General features: G+C 53.8%; 1 protein-coding gene across 3 annotated transcripts in view; it reads left to right on the top strand.

The window, feature by feature from the left end:
* Nucleotides 1–3,911: 3,911 nt before the first annotated feature.
* The window catches only part of Casz1 (castor zinc finger 1), a 148,837-nt gene continuing 146,748 nt past the window's right edge, over nucleotides 3,912–6,000 (top strand). For all 3 annotated transcript variants that reach the window (XM_034503445.2, XM_076933738.1, XM_076933737.1), the window contains exon 1: nucleotides 3,912–4,050. The gene's annotated coding sequence lies outside the window, so the exon portion shown is untranslated. The remainder of the gene's footprint in view (nucleotides 4,051–6,000) is intronic.

The following is a 6,000-nucleotide window of genomic DNA, read 5'->3' as shown; positions in this document are numbered from 1 at the left end:
GCAGAGAACCTCAAGGCAAAGAATAGCCCAGGCAAAATAGGGAACAAAAATAAGATATGTCCCCCTTTTTAGTATTGACCACCTGCTGTGTACAAAATACTTTGTAATGCTTTAGGGGTTTTGTTTATTTGTTATTTAGATTGTTACAAGTTGTAAAGGAGCCAGATCTGGTAGTGCACACCCGGATACTAGAACTTGGGAGGCTGAGTCAAAGGGGTCTTTAGAGTTTTAAGGCCAGTCTAGGGTACAATAGAAATACCAGACCGTCCAGGGCACATAAACAAAGGAAACACACTTGGAGAGAGAGCCATGTTCTCTGCCAGTACGTCTCATACCGAATCTCACCTGCTTATGACTTTTGACAGAAGATAGATGCTCTTGTCGCACAAAAGTCAAGGAGTAACTATTATTAATTTGTGGCCCATGTAGCTCATCCTGGAGGATTCAGACTATCTACCTCAGTCTTGGGGAATTTGTTCTTTGTGTCTCCTCCATCTGTATAATGGGTATTATGTTCATCAGTGTAAATTTGTTGTATGGGGCTGGTGAGTGGATCCAAGTGCTCTTTGACACATAGTACCCACTTGATAAACACTGGCTAGTGATGTAAGGTCAGGTTTTGCTTTCAGTCCTTAAGGAGGATTAGGTACCAAAAAACCCGGGAGGTAAGCTAAGCTGTGGTATCTGCCAAGGCTTTTCTAATCATACCAATAGAGGATGGCTTAAATTTGTTTGTTTCATAATCAATTATTCAGACACAGTATTTGGCTCCTGAGCTCCAGAGATAACGACACTGTCTGCATTCAGTGGGGGCAGTGTGTGTATGGGGGACGTCTCCCTAGAGACTTAGAAATGAGATAGGCTCTTGACTACAAGCATTCCACACAGAGGCAGGGAACTGTCCAGTTTTCTCTGCTAAGATACAGGCCTCTAGAGACACTTCTTCCTGCTTCTTGCTCACTGTGGACCCAGCAAAATGCCAGGGAGTAGAAACCAGTTAAGTAAGATCACTCATCCACCTGGTGTCTCTTAGGTTATACTAAATCAACTGTCCCAAACACTTGTCTGGGCTCTTTGTAGTTATTCTTCCCTAGAGTAGACACTTCAAGACACCTTGATTCCAGTGAGGGCCTAAGCACTGTCATAGGTACCGGGGACACCAAGAGCAACTATGTCCCTGTTTGCAGGATGCTTCCATTCTAGCAGGGACAGCCAGAAAGGAAACAGGAATCAATCAATGTACAAGCAAACTCATTGTATATCCACAAACAGGATAAAGTAACAGAGAAAGACCACGGCAGAAGGAAATTGCAGGAGCTGGTGACCGGAAGCCTACTTTTGGATCGCAATGTCTCCTAGCCCCTTATATAATATTTCTTTCTGTCTTGAGTTAGGCGTTGCAAGTTGTTAGGGTCCAACAGGAGCCTTCTCTGTCCTCCGGCTTGTCCATGATGCTGGTCACTCACACGGGGAAGGTTCCCATTGAGGAGCCCATTAGGAGAGGATTGTAGAGCTCCTGAGAAAAAAAGTGGGGTGAAGAATAAATGGGTCAATAAAGGCTTGGTGGGAGAGATAGGTTTCTGAAGTTGAGGGGAGGTGGAAAGGAAGATGTGTGTGTGTTAGAGACGCTTTTAGTGGGAAAGGGTGTTGAGCCTAAGAATAAGAATGGAGGTGGTCTGATGATGATGCAGAAAGACTAGCAAAATCTGTCACCATCCCCTTCCTGGCCAGGCCTCCTTCATTGTCTAATTCAGCTCTGTCTCCCACTGTGGAGCATCGGTCTCAGCAAATACATACTCAGTGAATGAAGGAGCAAAAGACTACTCCAAACAAAACAAAACAAAACCCAGACAGAGGACAAAAAGGGATGGAGAGAGGACAGGAAGGAGGAGGACTGGATGTCCCTGGGAACAATGACAGTTACTGGCACTCACAGATCAATATCTTGGCCCAAGCCCTTTTCCTGAATTAACTTAGTCTCTAAACACTCCCAGGCAGCAGCAATCCGATCATGATCCCCATTTCACTGTTGGGCCAACTGAGGTACAGAGAGGTCAAATGTCTCATTCAAGGTCACCCAGTTGGTGAGTGGCTGGCGATCTGCCCCTGCAGCTCAAGTCGCTAAGCTCTTGTCTGTGCTGGTGCTGCTGCTGCTGCTGCTGCTGTGAACAGGGCCCTCGTCAAAAGTTAGAAGGTCTACCTTGCCACCTCTCAGATGACAGTGGTGACTCAGTTTCCCTCTGTGTGGGCTGGCAGGATTGAACTTGAGATCTCTGGGGGAGGAGAGAGCTGGGGCAGGGAGGGCATGTGTTCTCCTGAGTCACCAGGTTCAAGTATCTCAGAGATACCTGGGTGAGCAAACAGCCCGGGGGCTAAGGAGACCCTGGGATGGGAGAGCAAAGGAGAGAGTTGGGCCTCAGATGACTCCTGTTAATTCTTGGAATAAAGAGGGGAGACGACAAAATGAACTGGCGGATTTAGGGGTGTCCAAACCCCCAAATCTGCTCTTTGTGGGTTGACAAATTTGTGTAGTGGGGGCTGGGTGGTTGTCGTTGTTGTTATTTTGTTTGTTTTTGTTTTTCTCCAGTTTTTTTCCTGTGTGACACAGCTGTCACTGAACAAGCAGCTAAGGAGTGTGAGACACCTCACAGCACTGATCCAAAGGTTTTATTTAGGGACTCTACCACCTCAGGGCTAGAGAGCCTCAGACTCTGCTTCTCCGACTCATTTGCTTCTGGACCAATGAACTCTGAGCTCACAGCAGGACAGGAATACATCCCAGCAGAAGGCAGTCCTAGAGCTCAACAGGCAAGACCTTGACAGGCAAGAGGAGGTTATGGGGTTATGAAGCTGAGCAAAAAGATTGAGTAGGCCTCAATCCCCAGCCAATGGCATGGATGAGCAGGGGGACAGCATTTTCTCTGAGCAGAACTCACTGTGTAAAGCACTTATATCTCAAAGTTGGGTCATGCTTTGCATATTTGTTCATTTATTCAATTAATAATTTACCTATGTAGTATTCCGGTGGTCAGTTTCTCACTCATCTTGCCTGGGGGTGGGGGTGGGGGTCCTCTTTTTCTTTTTTGTCTTACTTCCTGAATTTCTATCCTGAATTTCTGCAGTAGGAAAAAATGGGTATCATCACTGAGTCCATGCTGGGGTGTGGTGTCCTGGCTGGGAAAGGCCCTAGGACCCGTGTCTGTGAGACACCTAAGAGGCCCTGCCATGTCGCAAGGATGCTAGGTGTCCTTCAAGGGAGATGAAAGAAGCTGTCACCTCCCACCGCCAGGCCAAGGGATCCGCTCTCCCAAGGCATTCTGCTTTCCCCGTGGATCTTTCACTTTACAGCATTATTGTTTTAATGCACACGATTTGCCCTCCTCCCACGCACAGGGTAAGGTCATTCTGCGTGGCCTGTCTTGCTCACTTAAGGATTTATTTCTTGCATAAGGGGCTAAATGAAAACTCCCCTTTACAGAGTGTAAGAGCAAAGAAAATATCAAACAGGGAAGATTTTATTCGACCCTTCTAACAGTCTGGCTTGCAAAAAAAAAAAAAAAAGCCAATTTTCATTGAAAAAGTGGGAACCAAACTCGAGATGTCAAAGGGTTCAGAATAGCTGGAAAGTAACGCACCCTTGTCCCTTTCTTCTGTCCCAGTCTCAACTCCATTCAGAGGGTGTGGAAACCTTCCGGAACCGCAAAAGGGAGCAGCGCGCTCTGATGCTGCTTCGCTGGCCGATTTCGCCGCGCGCGCACGCGGAGCCCAGCCTTGGCGGTGGGTGGGAAGAAGGCTAGAGGGGAAGGTCTGGGGGTGTGAGGGTGGAGCGGAGCCCAGCCCCGCGATCCGGCCCGGGTTTTGCATGCCACCCACTCGCCTGTTCGGCCGCGGAGAATTCCATAATCACAGCGGGCGAGAGCGGAGACTGGGAGCGAAAAATCCGGGATCCGGCAACTTTGGTCGCGCATGCGCGCCCGCGGCGCTCCATCCCAAACACACACACATTTTTCCCCGGACTTGGAAAGTCACCCAAAGCCGCCCCAAGTGCAGGTAAGAGACTCGGCGCTCCTTCCACCGCGGCCCCCTCAAGCCCTCCACCTCTGCGGGCCTATTGGGGCGCCTCCAGGCTTCACCCCTGTCCCGGTGCAGCCCACTACCCCCGGGGTTGCCGCTTGCAGCTGGGAGCGGGCGAACGAGCGAACGACCGAGCCAGCCAGCCTGCGAGCGGCGGCTGCCACCCAACTCCGGCCGTACGGGAGGTAGGGGGCACAGAGGGCTGGCACCCCGACGCGGGGCGGCGCGTCGCCCGCAGTGACCAGGGGAATGCCCGGCGAGCCGCTCCAGTGGAGGGAGATCTGCAGCTCCTGGGGGTCACTTACTCCAGCTGAGGGGTCGGCGGGGTAGGGGAGAAGAGGGGGAGGTGCCAGGCACGAGTACAGGACTTTGCAACTAGGGTGGGGGCTCTTTCCGCGCAGTGGGCTGGGGGCGCAGGTGCTTGCCAATACAGGGTGATCGTTCCTTCTCCCACGCCCCCTCCTGCTGCAGGGGGGTCGTGAGCTGTTTGGAGAAGAGAAGGAGCTAGGGGTGAGGGGCTCCTGGGGTGACTTTGCAAGACTTTGCCCAAGGGAAGTGGTGGGTGGGGATCTCCTCTAGCCGGCTCTTGTGCCCGGACCTCGGGGTGTGTGTTCTGCCGGCAGAGGTAGGCAGTATTCGCGTAGGCGCAGAGTGCCAAGGGGAGCTCCGGGTGGGAAAACGAAGGCAAGAGGGCTTTGGGATCGGGGGAGCGGCGCCCCCTTTTCTATCTGTGCCTGGGAAGTTTATCTCAAGTGCGCCGCTCCAAGCGCGGCAAGTGGCGCTTTTCACTCTCTCTCCCCCACCCCCAAGTGTCCCCCGGTTCAGGCTTGCAACGCTGGGTACTGGCTCCGACCGCTCTGCTGTGGGCTGGAGCTCGCCCTGGGCCTGGGGAAAAGTTCCGGGGGAGTTGTGGCGGCTACTGTGTGCGCGGAGAGAGAAGTTGCGCCCGGGGACTTGGGGCGCTGGGTTGGCAGGCCCGATTGCGGGTGGAGCGGTGAGCTCCGGCACCGGAGGTGGGGGCCCTCTCCAAGGGTAGGAGAGGATCAGGCAGGGTCTGTGACCCTAGGTGGGCCGAGGAGGACCTAGGGGCTTAGTGTGTGGAGAGGACACCGGGCTGAAAAAGGCTCCTGGTAGAGGACAGAGAGGAGAGGAGCATGGAGGGGCACAGGGGACATTAAAGGGGAGATGGCTGGGCCACCGGGACACTTGGGTCGACCTTCATTATCCAGGAGCGTCAAGTGGTAACTGACAGAGTGTCGGGGAGCAGAGGCTCCGAGGGGTGCGCGGAAATCAGGGGACCCTGCCAGACAGACCCACAGCCGTGGACCTCCCGGGACAGGGGGCTGAGTCGTGCGCCCGGGGTGAGCCGGCCGGGCGGAGCGGCGGCCGGTTTATTTTTACTCGGTGGCATTTGCAGAATGTGCAGCTGATGACCGTCGGCCGCCAGGAAGTTTTGCTTTCTGTTCTTTCTCTCTCTTTTCGAAGCCAGCGCGACCGGGAGCGGGAGAGCCGGGGAGCGGGGCCTGGGAGGGGAGGGGGCGGCCTCCTGGGGTGGAGAGATTCGGCCAGGGGAGCACTGGGGCTGCGGGCGGGGGTGCCCGGGCGCGGGCGGGCGGGCGCTGGGCTGCCGAGAAGCGGTTGAGCGAATGTCTGTCCCCAGCGTTTGGACTCTCCTCCGCAAGGGGAACAGGTGTATGCGCCGTCAATCACAGCGGGAGGGACACTTTGGGGGCGTAGATTAAGATCATAATAATAGATTTTTCTCTATGGGGTGGGCACAGATTCTTCTTCCAAGTCTTCCCCGACCGGGGTCCTGAGCTGGGGGAGGAGAGGAGTGAGGCCAGGGACCGCTTCTCCCCTCCAGACAAGTTTCTCCAGATTCAGCTTCGGCTTGCGAAGCCGGCCTGGGTGCGGCGAGGACCTCCA

Source organism: Arvicanthis niloticus, chromosome 5 (genome assembly GCF_011762505.2).
Source record: "Arvicanthis niloticus isolate mArvNil1 chromosome 5, mArvNil1.pat.X, whole genome shotgun sequence".
In the NCBI taxonomy this organism is placed as follows: domain Eukaryota; kingdom Metazoa; phylum Chordata; class Mammalia; order Rodentia; family Muridae; genus Arvicanthis; species Arvicanthis niloticus.
This window is presented reverse-complemented; position numbering and strand designations above follow the sequence as displayed.